General features: G+C 41.0%; 1 protein-coding gene across 6 annotated transcripts in view; it reads left to right on the top strand.

Annotated features, from left to right (window-relative positions):
• The window catches only part of FARS2 (phenylalanyl-tRNA synthetase 2, mitochondrial), a 460,578-nt gene that overhangs the window by 237,112 nt on the left and 197,429 nt on the right, over positions 1-26,037 (top strand). The window lies entirely within an intron of this gene.

Here is a 26,037-nt window from a genome sequence, read left to right as displayed (position 1 = left end):
TAATCAGAACATTTTGCACATATTGGTTCAACAGGTTTCAGATCCATCGAAGTGGACTGTTGAGCCCTCTATGAGGATATCTTAAGAGACTTAAGCCAAATGCTTTGTTATAATCTAAATATGCTTAATCTATGGCGTTTTTTGGCTTACCCACACAGCAATGCTACCACAAGCGACAATAAGAATGGGATATTAGTTAGCACTTCTAGTTTCAAGCATCCAAAACCCAACTAGAGCAGAACCAGGGACTCCAATTGCTTACATAAATAGGAGGTCCGTGGAGGTGGGCTGGCTTCTGGTACAGCTGGATCCAGGTCACACAGCTAATTAGAGGTAGAGTCAGTCCTAGAATTTACTGCTGGTCTCTGACTCCCAGGGCAATTCTCTTTCCCTTATTTGGTGCCACCTTTACAGCACCTCAATCAATATCTGATGAATTAAACACAAAGTGAAAAAAGAAGGGCATGTCCCCTCCCAGGGTTGCTCTAATAGGTTATTCTGATTTTACCTCTCAAGACCTACATAGTTCATGTTCCTGAGGGGAAGAGCCAAGGCTTTTGGGATTCCTCATGAAAGAGAAAACCGTTGCTTTCTACTTGCTTGTATTCTACTTTGTGTCCTATGCTAAGGGAGATATTTGCCCATCAATTATTTGTTTATTTATTCTGCAAACATTATTTAGCATTTTCTAGGTTACAGATGCTATGCTAGATATTTGGGATGCAATTGTGATGAAGATGTTGAGAATTGGAGACAAAGGACAATTCAAGCGGAAGGCCTAGTAAGCGTACCAATATGAATACTTTATTTGTTCATTCTTTTAATCAACACACATGTATTAAGCATGTAGTAAGTGCCAGGAACCATGTTAATATCATTGGTAGGCATGAAAGAATAGAACATATGTGGGGAACTGCAAATAGTTTAATATAGCAGAAGTTCAAGGTACATGTGGGAGACTATGGGAACCAAGGGAAATCACCAGATGCATTGGGGACGCCATAGACGTATTTGACACGAGGGCATCATGATCTGATTTTCATTCCAGGAGCTCCAGCTGTAGGTGTGTAGGTTGGGTTGCAAAGGCTGGGGACTGGAAGTTGTGGGAATAGCTCCCAGGGGAGAGGACAAACAGCTGTGCTAGGTAGGCAGTGGTGTTTGGGATGGAGAGAAGCTAGATTCAAGGAGAATCCAGAGGTCAAAATGAGCAAGGATTAGTGCCTCATTTAATGTGAGGAGGGTGGGAGGGGACAGTCAAGACGGATTCCTGGCATCTGGGTGAATGGTGAGGTCAGTAACTGAGATGGGAACTCTGAGAAAAGCAGCAGAATTATGTCTGTGTTGTGTTCATACTACCTAGAGTGGTTCTTGGCACGTAGTAAGGGCTCAGTAAATAATCTTTGAGTGAATAGCTGAATATAATAAGGGTAAGACAAAAGTTTGTGGAAGTATTGGAAAGGGAATGCATCGTGTCCTAGTCCGAGGAGGTCAGAGAAGGCCTCCTGAAGCGACCTTTAGCCTGCGGTTGAAGAACGAATGGGAGTTCGCAAGGGAGGACTGTGTAATACGTTTGTGTGTGACTCTGACAGTGCATCCAGGGCTCACCTGTCTGAGGCCCTGCCTCGGCCCCTCCATGCTTCTCGCTTTGACTGCTGCTTCTATTCCCAGGGCCTCTCCCGTCTGTCTAGGGAGGGGATGGGTTGACTAGGGCGGTGAGAATGATAATGGCCATCGTAGCAGCTGCCATGTATTAAACAGTTTTCTTGGACCAGTCTATTCCAGCAGTCCTCACCCAGAAAAACACCGAGTCCTTAGGCCTCTTGTTGTCCAAGTTGTCACTTAGCCTCGTGAGGGCCCCTCCCGGCCCCCAGGGTGGGGAAGGCATTACAAACTGATAGCAATTCTGCGAGTCAAGAAGAAACGATCCTGTGAGGTATATTTTAGAATTTTTGAAACTATCGATGGGTCAGATGTGATATTTTCTCTCTGTTTGGTTATCTGTGCTCCCCCAAGTCACACAGAAGGTATGAGGACACTTACAGCAAAACAGACAAAAAAGCCTGTAAAAATAAAAATGAGGGAGCGGGGAAAACGGAAGGTAAAGTGAATCTAGGAACGTCCCAGATATGTTTTGATTTTTAGAAAATTCTGTATATTGCAGATTCACAGATATTCAGCCAAACTCTTAAATGAAGCGCAAGTAATCCGCGAACCATTTAGTTAAAACAAGCTGTGCGAATTCTAATGAGGTTCTTTCCAACCAAGTTCACGTTTTTAATGGAAGGAAATGTACTTCAGAGGAACATTAAAAAGACCAAGATCTTGATCATCTCAGAGATGTGGATAGCCTTGCCTTGGATACTTATTCTGTAATAATAATTGGGAATTACCCAGTTTAATTCATTACTTAGAAAGGCATAGCAGCATTTAAAAGTCTAAGCATCTATGAAAATCTGTTTTAAATGTCTAAAAAGTTTTTCAGTATGAATTTAAAATTCAGACAATCAGGAAATTCACGCCACAATTGGCTGAAACTATTCTGTGTGAAACACAAGGTAATTGTGCTTCCAGTTTGCAAAATAACCATCACTGTGAGCAGCTCTGCCTTGGCAAAGAGCTTTTTTTCTAAAGTTGATGCTAGCTAACTCTTTCAAATGTTCTAGTGCAATCTTCAACTGGCACCCCTGTATGTACAGTCAGGATTCAAAGTGCACATCATTAATTCCCCCCCAAATGGCATCTGTGGCTTTTAGTTAATGATATATTGTAATATATGTATAAATAGGGAAATAATTGCAACTAGTAGAATTTGAAGAGTTAACTTCAGAGAGAAATAAAAACTTTTGTATAGTTTCAGAAATAAGGTGATGCAGCAGTGCTGCTCATGGATGATGAGTGAAGCCTACTTGAAGTTCCATAATAATTTTGTCAATTGGAATTCCTCATGGAATCATATCCCGTGTGAGATGAAAACTCTAGGCCCTAGACTCACTGACATAGACTGGTATAGCCATTTCATGAGGAGACGGCCTGTTTTAGAAAAAGTAATTGGTACTAAAATCCTGATTCAGCATTTGATTTTGTCTATGTGTTTTCTACATTGATGATTTTATGTCTTTAACAAGATTTTACACCTAATACATCTGCAATTTAATATATCATTTTTACATCATTTTAAAATAAAAATAGAAAATCTTTGAAAGTAGATTTGTATTTTTATTATTGTTGTTGTTATTTTAATTTATCCTTATTGTTGAAAGTGTTACAGATTCCCCCTTTTTCCCCCATTGACCCCCTCAACCCCTCCCCTCCCCCAGGCCTTCACCTCTCTGTTGTCTGCCCATGGGTTATGCATATGTGCATATAAGTTCTTCAGTAATCTCTTCCCGCCCCTTCCCCCCTTCCTCTGAAATACGTCAGTCTGTTGCATGCTTCAGTGTCTCTGGATCTATTTTGTTCATCAGTTTATTTTGTTCATTAGATTCTACAGATAAGTGAGATCACGTGATACTTGTATTTAGTAATTTAGAGTAATATTAAATTCATTTGCAGTGGTACTCAATTTCAAGATACATTTCCTTAGAAATGTAATTTAGGTTTCTGTTGGTTATTATTTAGGGTAATTTAGCATGAGCTTCTGCCACTGAAAAACAACCTGAAAATCTCAGGGACTTAAGCACAACCAAAGTTTATTTCTTGTTCTTGTGGAGCCAACCCTTCCGTTTGGCAACTCAGCATAGCAGGCCCTTTCCAGCCTGCAGCAGTGCCATCTTGACACTGGTTTTAGGGTCCGGGGGCAGGGGGAGCATAGATGTGGCACATCCCAGAGGGGATATATGCCACTTCCGCACACGTTTCACCGGCTAGAACCAGTCACATGGGCCTATGGAACTGCAGCATGGCCAGAAGGAGAAGCACAGGAATGTGTGTTGAGTGGCATATTCTCTGCCATGTCATCCTGAAAGGAATTGACATCAGCCATAACAAAAAACTGGATTTTCAATTGTGCAAGTTTTCTTTAATATTAAATGGATTTTAATTACAAACTTTATTTGATTAATGTGAATGGTTGACACTCCACATGAGCAGAGTGAAATAATGGAAAGCTACAGAGACCTGGGCACATGGTTATGGTGCTAGTTCTGCGTTACCTAGTTTTGTGAATTTATATTCATCATTTAAACTCTTTCACCTACTTTTTCTTCTTTTGTAAAATAACTAGATCATATCTAAGATCTCATATAACTCCAAAATTTAAATTTCTTTATTGTACTCTAGCTATAACATAGGTACAGTGTTTTTATAAGTAAGCTCTGCATTGAAAGGGAACCAAACACAGGACTGCATATGTTTGCCATATACCTTTGCATTTGTTGTTGTTAACCAAGGATAGAAAACCTTCACTGAGGAACCCAGAAGTTAAACCTACATCTCTGATTTCAGGTGCACATGCTATTCTGATTCTTTTTTAATTCAATGAAGATTTAAACGTTTGTTACAATATGCAAACGTTTCGCAAGGTGCTTGAGATATTATAATGCGTAACTCTGGCAGGATTTTGCTTTGGAGGAACTAGTATTCGGCACTGGAGACAGACAAGTGCAGAGAGGAGTTCACTGGCTTCGGGAGTGTGATGGTGGGTGTACAAGCCGCTAGTGGGACATGAGCCTGCACTTGTCACAGCGGGGGCGGCAGGAAGGGCCGCCTGATCATCTGAACCTCAGAATATGAATATGAATGAGTTTGAGAAAAAGACAAGGGCATGAAAGAGCATGTGTGTGGAGAGATGCATCAAGCATCCTGTTAGTGCTGGAGCTCTACTATCCAGGATGTTAGCCACCAGCCGTGTGTGGCTGTTGTGCTCTCAGAGTATGGCTGGTTCACATTGAGACTTGTTTTAGGTATAAAATATATTCCACCTTTCAAAGGCTTTGTTCAAAATAGGAATGCAAGCTATCTCATTAATACTTTTAAATTATTGATTACATGGCAAAATGAATATTTTAGATGTATTAGGTTAAGTAAAATATGTTAATATAATTTATCTCACCTGTTTTTTTCTGTTTTTAATGTGGCTACTGGACAATGTTAAATGACACATGTGGCTCGTGTGCTGTTCCTCTTGTATGGGGCTGTTCTAAGCATGACTCGGAGCTGAAGATGTGGCAGGAGTTGATGCTGCAGAGGCTGGCGGGAATCAGGGTGTGGAGAGGCTTGGGTGCTGTTCTCCAAGCAGCTTTGTCTTTAACTGTTTAGACTGGAGAACTTTAAATAGTAGAGTCACAGACCATGCTGCATGTTAGTTGGCACCGGGCTGTGTGGGTGATGGTGTGCCCCACTCTAGAGTGGAGGCTGGGATCCTGGGCTGAAGGCTGTTGCAGTATCCGGGGGATCAAATATGAGCACTGCACAGGGCAGGGGCAGTAACTATAGAGACTGAGAGATGGAGCGTTGGAACCAGTCAAGGGTCGCTCTCAGGTTTCTGTCCCAAGTGACTGGTGGACAGTTCTGTCACAAACTGAGATTTTGAGTTTTGGAGAAGTACAGTATATCATGATAATGGTTTGTGTTTTTTTTGTTAGTTATTAATCTTTTACTGTGCCAAATTTATAAATTAAACTTTATCATAAGTTTGTATGTATAGGAAAAACACATAGTATATATAGGGTTTGATACTATCCACGTTTCAGGCATCCACTGGGGGTGTTGGAATGTGTACCTACGGGTGAGGGAGAACTACTCTAACGCTGTTAATTCCTCCATCAATCCGGAACTTCCCACAAGGTCAAGGACAGAGAAATATCTAATGAAAGAGCCTCTTTGTATTCCAAGTGGCCTTTTTAAAAAAAAACTATTAAATGACTCTTTGATTCCAATCTTCTATGTAATTTTTAAAAATAGTGAAATACAATAAGGGTCCCATTGTGTTATCAAATGTAGTGGTCTAGTTATTTAGACCCTCACAGTGTTTATTCCATTATATCTCACTGGATGGATCTAGGTGTGGCCTTAATGTTGAGCTATGTTGAAAAGTGGATGATTTATCTATTCATAATTTTATTATGTTGCTCTATATAGGTAAATGAGATTAGAAGAGATAATTCAAACTCAGAAGTATGAAGGTTGGCCATAACCTTAGGTGACTTCCTTAAAATTCAGTTTTGCTTTCTGTCAAATAAAGTGACTAAAATGGGATCTCCCTGCCAAACAGTCATGGTCGATTCCCCACAATGCCAGGCTCTTAGCATTTTTCCAGGGAGGTGAACAGCAGTACTTGCTTTCGACCAAAACCAAATGTATTAGAGGACCTGCACCACCCTATGGTGAGCAAAGCCTGAGGATCACAAATTTAGTTCAAAGGTGATGTATCATGTTGGATTGGTGGTTGGTTTTTTATTTTAAAGAGTGTTTTTATTTCTAGGTTTGCAGGGCCTGAATACAGTATTTAAGAGGAGGCTGTGGTTGCAGCTGGTGTTCACATATCAAGATTTCCTGTCTTGGTTCTGGATCGGCTGGGAGCAGCCACTTCCAGTTCAAAGCTGAAAGTTAGGAAAGTACTTACATCTCTTGCCTTCTTAGACTGAACTTGCACCGTAATTTCTTTGTATTTGGCAGTATGTAAAGGAAGTGGCCTGTTCTGTCCCTGCCCTTGCAGGACACGTTGTAAAAATTATTAAGAAGAATTTCTAGCATTCTATAAAGTATAGAGAGTAATATAATATAAAATAAAATAATAAAATAAAATAAAAAATAAAATAAAATAAAATAAAATAAAAAATAAAAAATAAGCCCTGTTCAGATCACTGGCTCATGAAATAAGACATCAGAGATACAACGGAGTCCGCTGTGCCTCTCCTTGCCCCTGACAGCAGGGTCTGAATGTCCTGTTTGTCTACCTTCTGGCCAACATTTTTCATCATCAGACTGAAATGTTTGCCAGTTTGATGAGAGAAAAATGATGAAGCTGTATTTTTCAAATTATCCTTGGAATTCCTAAGAATAGATAATACTGGAGGACAAGTTCTCAGAGAAATACAGCCCCAAAGGAAATAAAATATGGATTTAAAATTTATGATAAATTTATAAAAATAAAAAATGAGAAAATATTTACATATATGTATGTCAGTGAATAAGAATATTTTAAACATCCGGTTGGATTTTGGTTGCTTACTAAATGATGGATTTGTCTGCCTGTTGGGTTTTGGTTGGTTAATAAATGATGGATTTGGCTGCTACCCTCAAGGGAATCGGGGTAGGCTTTCTTTTGACAGGTGCTATTTAACAACAAGAGTGATAGCCATGACCTGCTTCTTTCCTGATAAAATCACACCAAAGATGAGCTCTGGTTCTTAGGAGCTTTGTTTTACATACTCTTAGGAATTCTTAGAATCTCTCTTTCCCTTTGTAATTATTTTTTGTTTCGTATTTTGTTTGCTCCTCTATCTCTCTCTTCCTCCCTTCCTCCCTCTCCCTCTCTCTCTTTATTTTTATTTTTAATATATCTTTATTGATTTCAGAGAGAGGAAAGGAGAGGGAGAGAGAGATAGAAACATCAATGATGAGAGAGTCATTCATCGAGCCCGCAACCCGGGCATGTGCCCTGACCCGGAATCGAACCCTGATCACCTGGATCCCAGGTCCACGCTCAACCGCTGAGCCACGCCCCACCAGACTCTCTCTATTTTTAAAAGAAACATTTTTAAAATAATCAGTTCCTAGAGGCTTAGAGAAGCTCCTGATGACTTTTCAGCTTTTAACTAAGGTTTGGGTGATGACAGTCAGTGGGAAAATTTTTGTGTATTGACATTTAATAACATTCAATATTCGGAATAACGGTTGACAGTCGACACTGAAGTTGAGAAGCAATGTTCAACATGTGATGTTGATCTTGTCCTACCAAAAATGTGTGGGACTATCTTGTAAAGCCACTTGATTATGCATTTGTGAGGGAGAGGCAGGATCTGTTCCAGTCCCTACTCTATTGCAGTGCATGCAGAGTTGACATGCACATAGGTAGTACTCACTAAATAGCTGCTGGATGAATGCACACCAGAGTTCCCTTTATTTTCATCCTACAATAGAAAGCGCCTGATGAACGGGGAATTGTAAAGCTGGGAAAGCTTGCTGAGTATTCTGACAAAGACCTGACTCTCTAAAGGAACTGACTACTAGTCTGACGTAGGCAAGACTGGTGGAGGTTGTCAGTCTTAATTTACAGAGACTCCAAACCTCATGATTGCACAGCCTCTCTGGTTAATGTGTTTTAGTGCTTAGTTCCTTAGGCATTCAAGAGTTTTTAAAAATATATTTTTGCCAAATTCTTGCTTGCTGAACCTTTGCACAGTAGAGGAACATCATTTTCTTAATAACAGTTTGTAAGTGGTCTACTCTCTACAAATCTTCTCCCCCAGAGTTTATATGAAATGTTTATAATGAGTGAGCAAAATTATTTTCTTAGGACAAGGAAAAGTGGCCTTGATCCTAAGAGTTTGGCGCCAACCAGAGGTTATGTAACTCTAAAGTAAGTCCAGATTCTCCTAGTGTATCAAACTGTTAGGGTGATTAGCATGCAGGATAGGCTACACCGTGCTGTGCGGACAGGGAAGTCCCCTGAATCTCAGTGGCTTAATCCATGGAAAGTTTATTTCCCAATCAGAGACAGTGTGGAGTCCTCCATCCACAATTACAACACCTGGAACATGTGGCTGTCAGGATCTCTGGAGCAGGCGAGGAAAGAGAACCGGAGGGTCTCTAAGTCAGACCTGGGGGGCTCACTCTCTTGTTTGACCCCATTAACCAGAGCCCCAGTCAGGTGACCCCAGTCTCAGCACTGATCGCGGGACACATACCTGCCTTCCTCCCCAGGAAGATGAGAATGAAGCAGGCTTTGGTTCTCACATAACATGTTCTCCCACGGAGATTATTCTTGCTGGCCTAGATATGAACTGGCAAAGTTTGTTGACGAAAGTGACATTGTTCCAAGATAAACTCTCCCGAGCCGGTCTGTCTGATTAACACATCATGTTATAGAACTTTCATGTGCTTAGACCCGTGGAATTGTGTTTTTAGCTTTGCCAACTGATACCTTATTTTTATCCAACTCTATTCCAATGTCCTTTTAAGTTCCCCTCCATCTGTTTATCTCTTCTATTCCTTAGCTATGGCCAGAAAATGCATTGGATTGGCTTGGAAAGAGTGAGCTGTTGTCTTGACTAAATGGATGAACTTTGCATAAGATTTAATGTTGGGCGAAAGGGGTAAGAATGGAGAATGGATGACGTTTCATCTACTCTTCTATTGCTTTTTCCATTCCCCATCATTTCTACTTAGTTTAACATTATATGCTACTATAATTTGGGTTAGGAGTAAAATATTTAAATATTTCAAGTATTTATTTGTTTTGCAGAGGCATAAGGAGGAGGCCAGAGGAGGCGTGGGACTGTGGGGAGCACAGGGGAAGAGAGAACTGAATGAGGCCATTTGTGATGAGGGGAGGGAAGAGGGAAAGTTACAGTAAAACGTATTCATGACATTGCATTTGATGAGCTGGCCTCAGTAGAAGTAAACTGCTAAAATTTATTTCTCACTACTGCCTTCTCCAGTTCTGTCTAGTCATTCATCCTCGCAGAGTGAACTCTCAAGCAGTCCCTAGCTTCCAGGTTGTTTTCAAGTGCAGTCCAGTCTAATGGCAAAGCTCCCATATCTCCCTCCGTTCAGAACAGGGGTGCCGTCTTGGAGCTTGAAGTGTGGTGATGGTGGAGCAGGGAGCAAGGGTAAGGAGGGTCGGGTAGGGAGGAGGGAAGTGAAGTGGGGGGAGCAAAGGGTTTGGAATTGGAATCTGGCATTGGTGACTTCTGGGTGACCAATATCCAGATGCTATGTTCTCATGGGGGTGCTTTTGTGGCTAGAGTTTTCCCACTCATGACATTTGACCTAAGACCCCAGGAATGGGTGATATCATATCTGATGGTTGGATCTCACCCCAGGGCCTCTGTATTCTGTGGTATACTTATAGGTTCTTTCTGCTGAAGTCAGCTCATCCACTGAGGAATACCTGTGGCTGGGTGCTTTTCAAGGTGCACACAGTCAGCTGCTTCCTGATGAGTGCCCATCCAGGCTGCAGAAAACTCAGTTCTCTGAGCCAGCACAGACCTGCCTTTTTGCTCCACTGCTACAGCCTTTCCCATTGAACCTTCAGCCTTAGACATTCTTAAGTCTGGGTAAGGGGCAGTCTCTAGGCCCCCCAAGTCCAAGGAAACACTCTCCAAGTTGTCTAGATGGTTTCTTAACCCCCACTTCCTTGATGGACACGTCCCCCTTGTCTTTACTAGGGGGGAGGGAAAGGCAGCCGTCCAGTCTCACTCTCCAAAGAGGCTTCGTCTCCAAGAATACAGTGAATTCTTAGCTTTCACTAATACAGCGCAGAGGGGGTTGGTGAGCACATTCATCTCACTGTCTCATAGCATATCGAGCATCTATCTTTCTTAGCTTGTGTTACTGACAATGGGAAATACTCCAGTTAGCATTCTATTTCACATTCACCTCTGTTGAAGCAACAGTGAAACCTATGCGAACATGAGAGGATTTATTAGTATGTGACATGAGCCATTTTTTCCCAGTGACGGTTCAGTGCAAATCACAAGTTCGAAGTGGAGCATGTGCGTCACTTCTTCCTGCCTGTCCCTCCCCAGAGCGGCCTAGCGATGGCTGCAGGCCTTCTTAGAGCCTTCCCTCCGCCCACCTTCTGAGCGGTCCTGTGTACTAACTTGGGCCTCGCCAGGAAGCCGACTCAGAGAGAGGTTAAGTAACATGCCCAAGGTCACCCGCGAGGACCCTCTGATCCAGAGTCGGTGCTCTTAACCTGCCTGTTCTTTAGCTTAATGGTGTGTGATTAAGCTACCTGTGGAAGGAAACAAGCCGTCAGCAGCAGCCGTCTGCCCAGGCTGAGATCTCTGCACCGCCTTCGGGCAGGAGGCGCTCGGGGTGGGCATGGGGGAGCCTCTGAGCAGCGCCAGTGTGGAATACACAGGGCCAGGGTTTCCTCATCTTTGGGCGCACACTCTCCTGGGGAATTTCTAGAAAAGGAACACCAGCGTCTACTTACTGAGAGATCTCTCTCTGCCGGCTCTCACATGCTTCCCAGCAGGCGGGACCCCCCAGGAGAACCCTCTGCATGGAAACTGCCCTCACCCAGAAAGTGGGTCTGTTCCCCGCCCACCCCCTCTTTTCTGTCAAGTTCTGAGAGACCAGAAATGTTCAGAAAAAGAAAGGCGCTGGGCCAAGAGCACATTCCCCAAGAGAGCTGATTTACTTTGGGACAGAGGCATGAACTGTCCTCAGTCAGAGTTTCAGTACTACTACGTATCAAATTAAAAGGTACCTGATTATTAATGTGTTTTGGTGTGGAAGGAACAGTTGGATGTAGCCCAGGAAGTTTGAATGGGAAAGAGAAGACTGGGTAGAGCGGGGGGAAGGGGTTCCTGAGTGGTGCACTGGCCTGCCCTGCCAGGGGTCTCCAGGGTTCCGGGAGCATGCCTGTCTACTGACTTGTGACAACTGCAGGCAGCCTCCTTAGGAAGGGTTTACCGTGGGGAGGGCAGGATTTTGCCCTTCACAAGTGTGTCGAGCTGCAGTTACTTTTTTGTTTTTAATTGAAATTTCTTTGCACAATTGTAGATTCATATGCAGTTGTAAGAACACAGAGATCTTGTGTGTACTTTATCCCGTGTCCCCCAGTGGTAACATTTTGCCAAACTATAGTGCAGTGTCACATCAGGTTATTGATATGGACACAGTACATTGGTCTTATGCAGAGTCCCCAGTTTTACTTTAATTCATTTGTTTGTATGTGTATTTAGTTCGATACAATTTTATCATGTCTATACAGCTTTATCATGTATTCACCACCACAGTCAAGATAGTTCAGCACCGTAACACCCTTCATGCTGTTGTTTCACAACTGTGTCCACCTCTCTGCTGTCCCTAACCCCTAGCAGTCATTAATCTGTTCTCCATTTCTAAAACTTTGTTATTTCGAAATGTTATAGGAACGGACTCATACAGTATATAACCTTTTTGAATTTGTGTTTCTCACTGGGCTTATACACTGTAGATTCTTCTAGATTGCCGCATCTATCAGTCGTCTGTTCTGTTGTATTGCATGGGTTAGTATTCCCGGTGTGGATGGCCCACACTTCGCTTAACCATGCATCTGTCAAAGGACATCTGGTAGACTTGCTTTTGACTTCTTGGGTTAAAGAAGGATTAACCTTCTAGTGGTTGATTTGACTTTATCTCATTTTCTTACCACTATAAACTTCTGGATTGGTATATATCATATGTTAATAGAAAAAAAATCCATCCAGTGTTATTTTTTTATACTACTAGTGGCTTATTATTGTTACAATTGAATTACTATTATATCCCTGGCTTTCTTACAGTGGGAAACTGGTAGGAGACATTTTGTAATGTCACCGACTGTGTATACCTTTCCCCACAGAGTGAATGAACAGTGCCTTTTGGGACTGCAATCCATGCTTTTTCAGGTTTTGTTATGAGGAGTTGCACACAACTGGGAGGCTCAGGCCTGAAGAATTCTAGAGTGGACACTGACGCCAAGCCTCCAGTTAACCCCTGGTTACTTTGGCTTCATGAGGGTTGTTCCCTCTGTTAGCAAACACTCGGTTAGAAGGTTAAGCCCTATAAAGAAAACTGTAGGAGTGCCAGTGAGGGGGGCAGAGAACCAGAGGGTTGAGTTTAAAATAAGGAAGAAAAAGGGATTCAAAGAGCTTGCCAGGAAAGTTTTGGTTAATTTGTCCTTAAGATATTTGGGGATAGATTGGGTCAAGCTATCCCCAGACAGTAAAGGCCACAAATTCATAAGGGTAAATTTTAGACTATTGGAGCAAACCGAGGAAGGAAGCAGAAGTCTTTACAAGGGACTCCTGTTGATGTGCCTTCTTTTTGGAAAGGTCAAAAGACATTTCCATGACAGTGAAACCAGCCAATTAATGTCGATTCAGTAATACTCGGTGATCATATTGTCCAGTTTTCTATGTATTGACAAGTGGGATTGATGTCCAGGTGACAGATGCAGCACAGAAGCTGGAAGTTGGAGGCAGGAGTTTATCTGGAGTCTGTCCACTCACAGTGGAGGCAGAGTTACTGCTTCTCTGCTGTTTCCTTTGGGGGTGGGATGCAGTTTGATTTTTTTGTTTGTTTTAAATGTCACCTTTTAATTATATTTTGTATATGATGAAGAGAAATGCAATTTGGTTATGAGAGTAAATCTTAAAAGGCTCACTGACTTCTTTATCTACTGCTTAAAACAACTCCCACCAGTAAAGGGTTTCATTAATTGTCGTTTCTTGGGAATTATGGAATTAGAACAGCTGACGTTTCTTTTTTCATTCATATATTTAAGTGACAGTGGCATTACTTATACTAAATTAAGTTCCTTTCATGGTAAAAAACACACAGAACGATTACAGTGTGACAAGATATAGAGCACTATTAACTTTTATTTTGGAAAACAGTTTTTCTAATTGAGATAGGAAAGCCCACTAAAGCAGCAAGTATTATTCCTTGGTTTCAAACAGAAAGAAAGAAAGAAGTACCTCTAACTTAATACCTCAGGAATTTTTGTTTGCTTTGGCCAGTAAGGGTAGTAGTAAATTTGATGCAAGCAGAATCTTGAAAGCTTTGTACGTTGGAACTTGCCATCTTCGTGCAGTTAGATCCCTACTCCACCATGTACGTGAGCCTGAGCTAGCTTGTTGATGAGAGGAAACCAAAGTGTCCCAGCTGACAGGCAGCCGGCACCAGACATGTGGATGCCAGCTGACCACATACGCGTGAGTAATCCGGTTAAGAACAGAAGAGCCTTTCTCCTAAACTCAAAGTGCCAACCAGCAGTGAGTTAAATGAATATTTATCTTAAACCGCTGAGTTTTGGAAAGGTGTGTTATACAGCAAGAAATAACCGACATAAGGGCTGTTTTGGGAACCTCTGGTACAGGGGTAGTGGGTGTCATGTGTCTTCAGATGTAATGCCTAGAGGAGGGGAGAAGGACCCCATATCACTTTTGTGATGCCACTTTTCCCACTGGGTTCTAGAACCTGAATCTAACCATGAAGAAACATTAGACAGTGTCAAATTGAGGAACATTCTGTAAAGTAATTGGTCAGGATTCTGCAAAATGTCAGTGTTTTATAAGACCAAGAAAGGCTAAGGAGCTGCTCCGGATTAGAGGAGATGAAAGAGACATGGTATCTAAATGCAATACGTAACCCCAGACTGGCTCCAATACTGGAGGGGAAAAACGCTGCAAGGGCATTACTGGGACAATTCACAACATTTCAGTATTAACTACCAATTAGATATAAGAATTACACTGATGTGAAACATCATGAATTGGATAACTGTGCTATGAATACATAAGAGAATATCTTTATTCTCATGGAGTGCTCTCACTCTTCTGTAGATTGTACCTTTTTGTGTGCTCACATAAAGTGAGCATTACATGTGAGCCCCTTGGAGCTTGTAAGAGTGAAACCAAAATCAGCATCACTAATCCTCAACCCGTGGTATCAAGGCCCCGACCCTGGGCACTGCCGTTGCCCCTGTGGGGGATTTCCATTGGGAGTTTAGGGTTCCTCTACTCTGACTGTTGATGGGTGACCTGCGGTGACCACCACGTGCCTCTAGTTTGTTGACGTCATTTGTTTCCTATGCACTTGGACGGAGACATATGCTTGTCATTCCCTTCCTTAAGGAAGTTTGTTACTAGGCATGGCTGCGTTGCGGTCCTTCCTGACTAGTCTGCATATTGCGTGTAGGCCTGACGTCTGCGCTCCCTCGCTGTTAGACCTGTTGAAGGAATAACTGAAGTGTGTTCTGTGGCTGTCTTGTCAGGGTCATTTTCTTGCTCTGATGAAAGCTGAAGTCAGACTTCTCTATCAGTCGTGCCAGTTAGCCTGTTAGTCTTTCTGTACTTTTGGGATGAATCTCTATAGCATCCTTTGATTTAGTTTTTCTGAAATTTCCCATATGATCCTTGACCCACTTTCACTGGTTATTTTAGGGTGCTCATAACTTTATTTATTCATTTTAAATATATCTTTATTGATTTCAGAGAGAGGAAAGGAGAGGGAGAGAGAGAGATAGAAACATCGATGATGAGAGAGTCATTGATCGAGCCCGCAACCCGGGCATGTGCCCTGACCGGGAATTGAACCCCGATCGCCTGGATCCCAGGTCGACGCTCAACCTCTGAGCCTCGCCCGGCCGGGCTCATAACTTTACTAAGATCCTAATGTTCATGTCTGGTGCCATCAGGACTCAGACCCTGGGTGTACACATCTCCCACTGATACATGACTGTCAGACTTTAGAGAGGGCAACTTGAGACCCACATAAAAGCTTACATTTGTTATTTGTTTGGAGTCCCGAGAGAAGGCTTTAAGAAGACCAGATTTTATGCATTAAAATTACTCTTGTCTCCCAACGGGACTTTTTAACAAATAGCTCTATATGTTCTCCCTATTCTTTAGTATATCAGGTTTTATGCATCTGGCAGCGAGAAGCAGAAACCATAGGTAGCAGTGGTTTAAGTCACAAAGGCATCTTTTGGCCCATTTAAAAAACTAAGAAGTCCTAATGTAGAGGCTGCAGGACTGGCTTTGAGAGGTCTAGGCTCTTTAAACTCGCCCACTCCTGTCTTCTCAGCACATTGGCTTTCAGCCGCCAGCTCTTACCTCCTGGTCACATGTTGGCTGCTACGGCCCCAGGCATCGCATTCTCCTGTGGCAGCATCTGATTCACAGAGGAAGATGGGAAAGTTCCAGAGGGCCTTATCTTTGAGGAAACTCATCCTTGAGCATCCTACCAGATTTCCCCTTGCATCTCATTGGCCGTGCCTTCCTGTAGACCAGTCATTGGAAAACAGGGGAACCCTCCACCTGGGTTAGGTACATTGCTGTCCAAACTGCAAAGAAGGCAGTGACTGTGCTGGGAAGGTATCCAACACTGTCCATGAACCCAGATTAAAGCTCAAGAAGCAGAAGGATGCAAATTCCCAGGGCATAGATCCCTAAGGGAAACTGGAGACATCTATAAGGAAGAGTCTTCGTGAACAAGACCATTGGCAATTGCTTCATGTACTATTGATTAGCATATGCACCAGAGACCGCTGTCTCCTTATTAAACTGCAGAAAACTGAAGTCGGACCCAGGAAGGGAAGGGGGTGCTGTCCAGAGTGAGGTTTTTAAGCTGGGTGTTAAAGCGTTTATGGTTGTTTAAGTTGATTTGAATGCCGTCTAGCTCAGCCTGTATTAAGGACACTATTTTCATGATTTATAGAATCTGATCCACAGTCTGTTCCATATCATGGGAGGGTTCTTTTAAAAGAGATGCCTTTGGACCATGTGAAGGACTTATTGACAGGAGTGTGTGGGGCCAAGGATATATACAACGAGAAATTCTTCAGGCAGGAGATCGATCTTCAGGCACAGCTTGAAAAGTCAATCATCTGGTGGCAAGTCCCTGAGGAAACAGTTCAAGAATTGTAGCTGGAAAGCAAGGGATCAAGGACGGAGTCAGAGGTGGAAAGAGAAGAAATCAGAATTTATGTAGCTGTGCTGGCCTTTCTTGGCCTGAATCTGGGTGTGCCCTTTCACACTGGGAAACTGGGAGGCTTGTGTTCCTGTGTGGCTGTCCTCATAACTAATGATCCAGGGAAGTGAAAGCTTTTCAATGCCTCTGCTAATATCCATTCACTCTGGATCAACTCCAGTTTGAAAGACATGTTTGGAGTGACGAAACCCCACATTCGGAAAAGTCTAGGGATATATTTGAGCACCTACTTGTGCATTTTACTAGCTTCCATGGACTAATGATAAAGTCGATCAGGAAATTGGCAGTTACAAAGTAGAAAGCTCACAGACATACGTGGAACTTCCTGATGTTATGAAATACCATGAGCATAGCCCCTCTCAGTTAATGTTTGCACACGAATCTGGGGAAGCATTCCCTGGATATGCACTTGAAGTAAAAAAACACAGACTTGAGCGCGAGTATCTGGGCTCAAGTGGTGTTGCTTAAATGGTGTTTATTTTTTAAACACAGATAAAAATACTAGTATGACATTCCCATAGGATTGTTGTGAGAATCAAACTCTATGTAATATAGGTGAAATGCTTTATAACTGGTAAAGTTCTCTAATACAGGAATGTTAAATGCTAGATTGTTTCAGTATCATTTGTAGCAGTTATTTTGGGAAAGTGTCAGTTCCTTAAGTCAAAGAATTCCTAGAAACCAGCCCTCACCAAACTCTTTTTGGTAACAGCTACACCACTTTACATTCCCAACAGCAACACACAAGGGTTCCAGTTAGTCTATATCCTTGTCAACACTTGTTTTCTGGTTTTTGTTTGTTTGTTTTATTTTATAGCTATCCCAGTAGGTGTAAAGTTGTATTTGCCGTGGTTTTGGTTTGCATCTCCCTAATGGTTAATGATATTAAGCATCTTTTCATGTGCTTGTTGGCCATTTGTATTCTTCTTTGGAGAGATGTCTATTCATGACTTCGGTCTACTTTAAAATTGGATTGTTTGTCTGATTGTTGAGTTGTAGGAGTGCTTTATATATCCTGGATAGTAAACTCTTATCAGATATATGATTTTCAAATCTTCCATTCTGAGGATTGTCTCCTCTCTCTCTCTCTCTCCCTCTCTTTTTCTAAAGACTTTATTTTTTACAGCAGGGTTAAGTTCACAGCAAAGTTGAAAGTAAGATTCAGAGGTTCCCCATATACCCCTCCCCCAGCACGTGGACAGCCTCCTTCATTAACAGGGTGGTACATTTGTTACAGTTAATGAACCCAAACTGACACCTTATAGTCACCCAAAGCCCATAGTTTACCTTAGGGTTCACTCTTGGACTTGTACCTTCTGTGAGTTTAGATAAATGTATAATGACAGGTCTGCATCATTATAGTTTCATATAAAGTATTTTCACTGCCCTGTAGATCCCCTGAGCTCCACCTGTTCACCCCTGACTCCCCCCTTAAGCCTGATCCTTGCCTGGATCATAGGTTGATGCTCAACCACTGAGCCACGCTGGCCGGGCAATACTACACTGTTTTGATTACTGTGGCTTTATAGTAAGTTTTAAAATTGGCCAATTTTCAATATTATTTTGGCTATTTTGGGGTCCCTTGAAATTTGATACTAATTTTAAGATAGATTTTTCTGTGTCTACAAAAAATGCAATTAGGATTATGACAGGTTTTCCATTGAATCTGTATATCACTTTGGATACCATGCCATCTTAATATAAGTCTTCTAACTCGTTAACATGGGTGTCTTCCATTTAGTGGTGTCGTTTTTAATTTTTTTCAGTACTGTTTTATAGCTTTCAGTCTACAAGTCTTTTGCCTCCTTGAGTACATTTATTCGTAAGTAATTCTTTTTGCTACTATGCAAATGGAATTTTCTTAATTTTTTTATTGTTAGTCTGTAGAAATGCAACTGATTTTTGCATGTTTATTTGTATCATACAACTTTGCTTAATTTATCTAAAAGTTAAAACATTTTTTTGTGGCTACTTCAATGTTTTCTACATAGAAGATCATGTCATCTGCAATAGAGGTAATTTTACTTCTTTTTACTTTGGATGTTTTTTGTTTATTTTTCTTGCATAATTTCTTTGGCCAGAGCTTCTCATAGCATGTTAAATAGAAGTGGTAAAAGGGAGTGCTTTTGTCTTACTCCTGGTCTTAGGGGAAAAGCTTTCAGTCTTTTACTGTCGAATATAATTTTCGCTGTGGGTTTTTCCTATGTGGCCTCTATAATGTTGAGGAAGTGCCCTATATTCCCACTTTACTAAATACTTTTATCATGAATGGCTGTTGCATTTTTTTTTAGATACTTTTACTACACTAATTTGGATGGTCACAAAGGATTTTTTCCTTCATTCATTTATGTGGTGTAGTACATTTAGTATTTTGAACCACTTTTGCATTACTGGGATAAATCCCACTTGGTCATGGTATATAATTTTTTAAGTATTCTACTGAATTTTTTTTCTTTCTGAATTTTATTTGCTAGCAATTAGTTGAGAATTTTTGTGTATTCATAATGGATATTTGTCTGTTGTTTTCTTTTAGTGGGCCCCTCTGAAATTACATTTTATTTTATTATCCTTAGTTTTAATTCCTCTTTCTCCATACTCATGTCATTACCTCTAAACAAATAGGAGTGTCTGTTGGGAATTCCCTTTTTTTGTCCAAGTGAGTCAAGAATACATTCTACTTTTATTAGTTTGGTAAAGATTAGAAAGTGGTGCTATAAGGAGGCCAGGAAAGCCAAATATCAATTTGTTGATACTCTGACACTTTTATATTCTCATTTATATCTCCAATCATGGGGAAAATCAAATTAAACATTGTATGTTACCTCTGAAAAGTTGACGTGTTTAGGCTTCTACATGTAGTTGGCTTAAAATTACATTCAGAAGCAAGGATTTTACTCATAGTCCCTAAAAGGTTAAATAGGCCATCAATTAAGAATTGTTGATAGGGGAGTACCTCCTTAGGAGGCTTGGGAAGGGAGACTGGGAGTGGGCCTCTCATTGTAGCAGCCTCTGTGAATAGACACTGGAAGGTAAGTTAACTTCATTTAAACACTGCATGCTTTCCAACTTGCAGAAAAGATTAGGCCGAGAAGTTACATTTTCTTGGAAGTTGAGGGATAATCACTTAAACATAAGATACCATTTGAATTTTAGAAAATTTTCCCCAATTCCTCACCTTCTTTTCTTGCCTGACAGAAGTATCATTGTATAAGGCACCCGTTTCTCCGCAAGTCAAGGTCATCATGCACGGGATGTGAGGCGTGTAGGCTTCACTTGCCTTGGTGCAGCTCCCGTACTTGTTTGCTGTGTATAGAGCTGTTTCCTAACTCACTGCTCGATCTCAAGCCTTTGCCGCATTTGGTGATGTGACCTTTTCTGTGTGGCACAGTGATCTTTCTAAGGACTTCTGGGGTGGAAGTTTGAAAGCTGCCTCCACGCCACCCCACCCCCAATGCCTTCCAGAGACAGCCCAAATGTCCTGTGCCTTCCAAGGTGTGTGTTGAGCAGAGCAGCATTTTCAGGCTTTCCCCCCGTGCTGTTTGCATCCCACCACAACCACCCCAGTCTGGCCTTCTTACCCTGAGGTGCCCGGTGCCCAGAGGGTCTCTTCGCTGGAGATGCCGAGCAGAGGCTCCGTGCGTGGCTAGTGCTTCTGTCTGCAGCTGCTGAGGCAGCGCCCGGAGGGCCATCTGCTGTAGAAGGAACGACTCCTGGGATTAGATGGTTTTAGGCTCTAAGATCAACTTAGTTTCTCCACTTTCAGACTGATGGCTTCTTATTACTGTTCACTTTTTTTATTGCCCCCTTCTCCCCTTCCTCTTCTTTTAAAACTTCCCCATCCCTGGACTCATTTCATGTTAGTTTTCTTCTCTATATAGGCTAACCTTCTTAGAAAGATTTTTAGCAACAACAACAAACAAAATTTTTTTCCTGTATGGGATGTTCATTTTAGTACAAAATTACGTTATTAAGAATACTTAAGGGCTACCTGTTCGGGACCCCTCTCTTCGGCAGGAGCTTTTGTCCCTCCTTCAATAAACTTTTGCTTTCTCTTACAAAAAAAAAAAAGAATAGTTAATTGCTACCCATCCCGAATATTCTGTTTAATTGAGATGTTTCTCTAGTCGTTTTTTTCCTCTGTGGACTTGAGTTTACTGGAATGGGGGGGGAAATACTGCCTACAATCCTGTCAGCTCTTGAGCACCGAGCAACAGATTATGGCTGAGGAGTGCCAGAGACCCGAAAATGAGACTTGCCTTGGCTGGCTCTGTCTTTACGTGTCTGGTTATTTATGGCTCACTTTCTTCCATAAGGAATCTGAAGTGCCGTATAAAAGTATATACCAGAAGATAAAGTAAATTGTTGAGATAATCAGGACAAAGAGGAAAGAAAGATGAAATAAAACTAGGACGAGAGTCGCACAGAGAAATGTGCCCTGGACACTTACAGGTGTAGAGGTGACCTGCTTGGTTGGCCGTAAGCTTCCATGGGCTCTAAGTAAAGAGTGAACTATGGTCAGTTATGTAACTCGGGGTATCCTTAAAGTGAAAAGCAATCTTGTTCAGGAGAAATAAGCTGTCTGTGTTGCTGCTTTCTTAGGCGTATTCTTAGATCTGATTTCAGTATATTTCATGAAACCTCAGAGGAAACTATGTAATACCATGATCAGCACCCTTGGCATGGAGCACCCTGCACAACGCGATTCAGAAGAAGCAACTCGAGAGGAGACCACACTCAAGTATTTCAAAGGGAAAATTTGGTACAGCTCAGCAAATAGATGCCATGCTCTTTATTACAACCCTTCGTGGTAACTGATTGTCACAAGCAGGCTTTTTTATAAGAATGATTGTGAGAATCAAAGGCTGTAAACAGTGGCGGGAAGCTGGAGTCCAGCTGCCCCTTGTTCCTAATGAAAGTCTAGTTCTTAAAGTTTGATGCACAAAGTGGCTAGGATTTCATGTACTTGATGGAATGGCCCCCCTGGCCTTAGCATTGGATCCTCTCAAGTAGAGCGGGTCCTGTCTTCAGAAGAGGGCCTGGGCCTGTCTCTCCCGACAGCCAGGTAGGACAGGCCCCTCAGTCATGCATACAGTGTGGTTTTGTACATTGTGATCTTCCTAAACTCATGTATTAGTTATCTTTGAAATATGTTCCTTAGGAATTTTTATATAGACAACTATGCCATCTACAAATATAGTTTTACTTTTTCCTTTCCAATTTGTTAATCTCTTTTTGCTTTTGCTTCACCTTTTTTTTCAAAGGCTTGGAATTCAGGTCACTAGAAATAAAAATAGAAATAGAAGAAATAATAGAAGTAGAAATAGAAATAGAAATAATAGAAATAGAAATAGAAATAGAAAAATAGTGAGAGTGGACATCCTTGTCTTCAACTTAAGCCTGAGGGTAAAGCAGTAGTCTTTCAGCATCGAGTATTTTAGCTGTTGGTTTTTTATTGTGTCTTTTATTAGTTTGGAGAAATTCCCTATGTTCCTCATTTGCTGAGGTTTTATAATGAATGGATGTTGAATTTTGTCACTTGCTTTTTCTGTATCTATTGAGATGATCATGTGTTTTCTTTTTTAACCTGCTTATATAATGAATTACATTGATTGCTTTTCATATGTGGAGCTAACATTGCATTCCTGGGATAAATCCAGTCATGATGTAGTGTACTGACATGTATTACTGGATTCAATTTGTTGATATTTTGTTAAAGTTTTTTTTGTGGATTTTGGGGTTTTGGGGTTTGTTTTTTTTTTGGCTTGTATATTTGTTTGACGAGTTCTTATCTTGTAATGTCTTTATCTAGTTTTGGTATAAGGGTAATGCTAGCGTTATAAAATTTTATTTTCTTTCTGGAAGAATTTTGTAGAATTAGTACTATTTCTTTCTTGACATTGTGATAGAATTCACCAGGAAAGCCATCTGGGACTTGAGGTCTCTTTGTGGGAAATATCTTTAATTGATGTAGGGTATCTCTTCTTAATAAGCTTTGGTAGTTTGTTTCTTTTGAGGAGTTTGTCTATTTCATATAGGTTGTTGAATAGTTATTGATATAGTTGGTGTAAGGTTTATACATATTATTTTCTTACTGTCCTTCTAATGTCTCTAGAAGCTGAGTTTAGTGAGGTACTATCTTTTGTTCCTGACTTTGGTAATTTGTGTCTTCTTTCTTTCTCTCTTAAAATTTTTTATTATTATTTGTCTGGCTAGAAGTTTATCTGTTTTCAGGGGTGGGGTACCTCTTTTCTGTCAAGGGCATTTGGATATTTATAACATCATTCACAGGCCATACAAAATTATCAACTTAAAAATTAGCTATGAAAAAAGTCCTCGATTTATTGAATTTTGAGTCCTGCCTGTGGTTGCCTTGGCAGGGCCAGACCACCCCTGGTTTAATTGATCTTTTCAAAAACACCATTTTTGTTTTTATCGATTTTCTCTATTTTTCTGGTTTTTTATTTTACTACTTAATGCTATTTCCCCCTTTATTTTTCTTAATTTGTTCTTAATTTTCTTTTCTTTTTCTAGTTTCTTAAGATAGTAGCTTTCAGACCTTTTTTTCCAAATATAAGCATCTAATACTATAGGTTTCTTTTGAATCACAGCTTTAGATGCATTACATACATAAGTGTTTTTATTCATTTCAATGTATTTCATAATTTTTTTGTGATTTTTTTCTGTGACTCATGGGTTATTTAAAAGTATGTTAATTTCTTTTTATTTGGGGGATTTTTCATTTATTTTTATATTGTTTATTTCTGATTTATTTTCACTTCGGACATAGGACAGTGCTTGTAAATTTCAATCCTTTAAAATATTTTGAGATTTGTTTTGTGTCCCAGAATATGGTCTATGTTTGCAAATGGCCCATCTGCACTTGAAAAGAATTCTGTTGTTGAGCAGTGCCATGTGCATAATTTTGTATGTGACAAAATTACCAGCCTGTAATGTGCTGGAGTTTTCTCAAGTTCTTCACTGAAGACCAGTGCTTCCCAGTCTATCTGTAACTCACAGCGGGAGACTGTTCCCATTTGTCTTAGTTGTGTGCCTTTTTTTCATTATCTCAGAAGTCATGCTTTCCTCCCCACCTGAGATTCAAGGGGAAGGGTAGTAAGGAACTTGAGGGTCTTTTTTTTTAAACTCCCACAGATAATGACACTGATTTTCCAGGCTTAGAAATGTATTAGCTCTCACAGAAAGAAAGAGACCAATTCAGTGTGTAAGGGAGACAGATCCATTTTTACTAATCATATGATTTTCCTGAAAGTTTGGTACCAGTGTGACAAAAGAGGAATACTTTGTACTTACTATAACCTCTTAAATATAAACAAAAAATACTGTATTTTATCTGACCATCAACATTTCTATTACCTGAAGTATTTCTTGTCACTCTTTATTTAAAAAGGCATGTAGTGTAAAGTCTTGCCATTGTCCCCCATTGCCCAGTTCTCTTACCCCCACCCCCAAATTTAAAACAAACAAAAAACACACAAAAAAACCCCGAGAAAGCTGATGCTTTTAGGTTTTTGTTGTTGTTTTAAATATGTTTTTATTGACTTCAAAGAGAGGAAGGGAGAGGGAGGGGGAGAGAAGCATCAATGATGAGAGTCATTGATCAGCCGCCTCCTGCACGCCGACTGGGGATTGAGCCCGCAACTCAGGCATGTGCCCTGACCGGGAGTCGAACCAAGATCTCCTGCATCGTAGGTCATGCTCAACCCCTGAGCCACACCAGCCAGGCATTGTTTTTGTTTTTTAATTCTCACCCAAGGATATGTTTCCATTGACTTTAGAGAGAGGAAGAAGGAAAGAGAGAGAGAAAAAATCTCTGTGAGAGGGAAACATCCATCAGTTCTCTCCCATGCTGGGATTGAACTCACAGCCTTTTGGTATCTGGGGCGATGCTCCAACCCACTGAGCCGCCCAGCCAGGGCTGCTGCTTTTAGTTTTTGAAACCCGTCGCAGACTTTTATAACAATAATATTCCATTGAATAAATATAGCATCATTTATTCTGCTCCCTGCTGGTGGCTTACGGTCTTTTGCTATTATAAACAATACTTCAATAAATGGCCTTATACATTCACAATTTCTCATAAGTAGGATACATTCTTGGTTAAAGTAACAAGATGGCACTTACATCTTTCATTTTGATAGCTGCTGATACGTTATGCTCCTCAGGTGAACAGGTTTAAAACCCACACGTGAGCCCACCAGTGGTGCCTGAGGTTGCTGGTTTGCCCTTGGCTTTGCTCTCAGATGTTGTCATCACATGTTTTTACCTTTGCCCATCTGGTAGGTAAAAAAATGATAAATTGGTGCACTTTTATCTTGCGTTTTTCTTAAGTAAGATTTTCATTTGCTTAAGGATCATTTTTCTTTCATTTTCTATGACTGTCTTAATATTCTTTGCCTATTATCTTCTTTTTTATTGAATCTATTGGGGTGACATTGGTTAATGAAAATATGTAGGTTTCAGGAGTACAGTTCTAATACATCACCTGTATATTGTATTGTGTGCTCACCACCCCAAGTCAAGTCTTCTTCCATCACCATTTATCCCCCCTCTACCCTCTTCTACCTCCCCCAACCCCTCTTTGCCCATTTTGAAATTAGATGGTCACTCTTTTCTTACCTACTTCCTAAAAGAATAACAAAGGCTGCCCTGACCAGTTCTGCTCAGTGGTTCATCATCGGGCTATGGACCGAAGGGTTGCGGGTTCCATCCCTGGCCCTGGTCACGAGGCAACCAATCGATGTGCGTTTCTCATATGATGTTTCTCTCTCTCTCCCCCCCATTCCTCCCTCCCTTCCACTCTCTCTAAAAAAAAATCAATTAAAAAACTATCCTCCAGTGAGGATTGAAAAAAAAAAAAAAGACTAACAAAGGCTCTTTGTTATTTTTGTCCTTTCTTTAAAAAAACTTTCAGGGATGGGGAGATGCCTCAGGGTAAGTGATGAAAGGCGCAAAAAGCTAAGGCACTAAAACATGACTAAATGCTAAATAAATTAAATGCCCTAAATTTTCTGCTCATTCAGCTACAGGTATTGGGCTCTAAGGTTGGTTTTATCTAAAAATTTTAAAAGACCTACAAGGTTTTATAATTGAGGAAAAAAGCCTAACTCACAAAGCGATGTTGACGTCCCCACCCATCTTTGTTATTTTTTTTTATTAGAAAAGGCTAACAGTTACAAAAAGAAATGCTGTAAAGTTGTTCTAAAACTATTACCCAAGCCCTGGCCAGCGTGCTTAGTGGTTACAGCATCGGCCTGTCTACCAAAGGGTCGAGGGTTCGATTTCTGGTCAAGGGCATGTACCTGGGTTGCAGGTTTCCGGCCCTGGTTGGGGTCAGTGTGGGAGGCAACCAGCTGACGTGTCTCTCTCACCCTAATGTTTCTCTCT

Source organism: Miniopterus natalensis, chromosome 9 (assembly GCF_054644295.1).
Source record: "Miniopterus natalensis isolate mMinNat1 chromosome 9, mMinNat1.hap1, whole genome shotgun sequence".
Classification (NCBI taxonomy): domain Eukaryota; kingdom Metazoa; phylum Chordata; class Mammalia; order Chiroptera; family Miniopteridae; genus Miniopterus; species Miniopterus natalensis.
The sequence above is the reverse complement of the archived record's forward strand: the minus strand, read 5'-3'. Positions and strand labels throughout refer to the sequence as shown.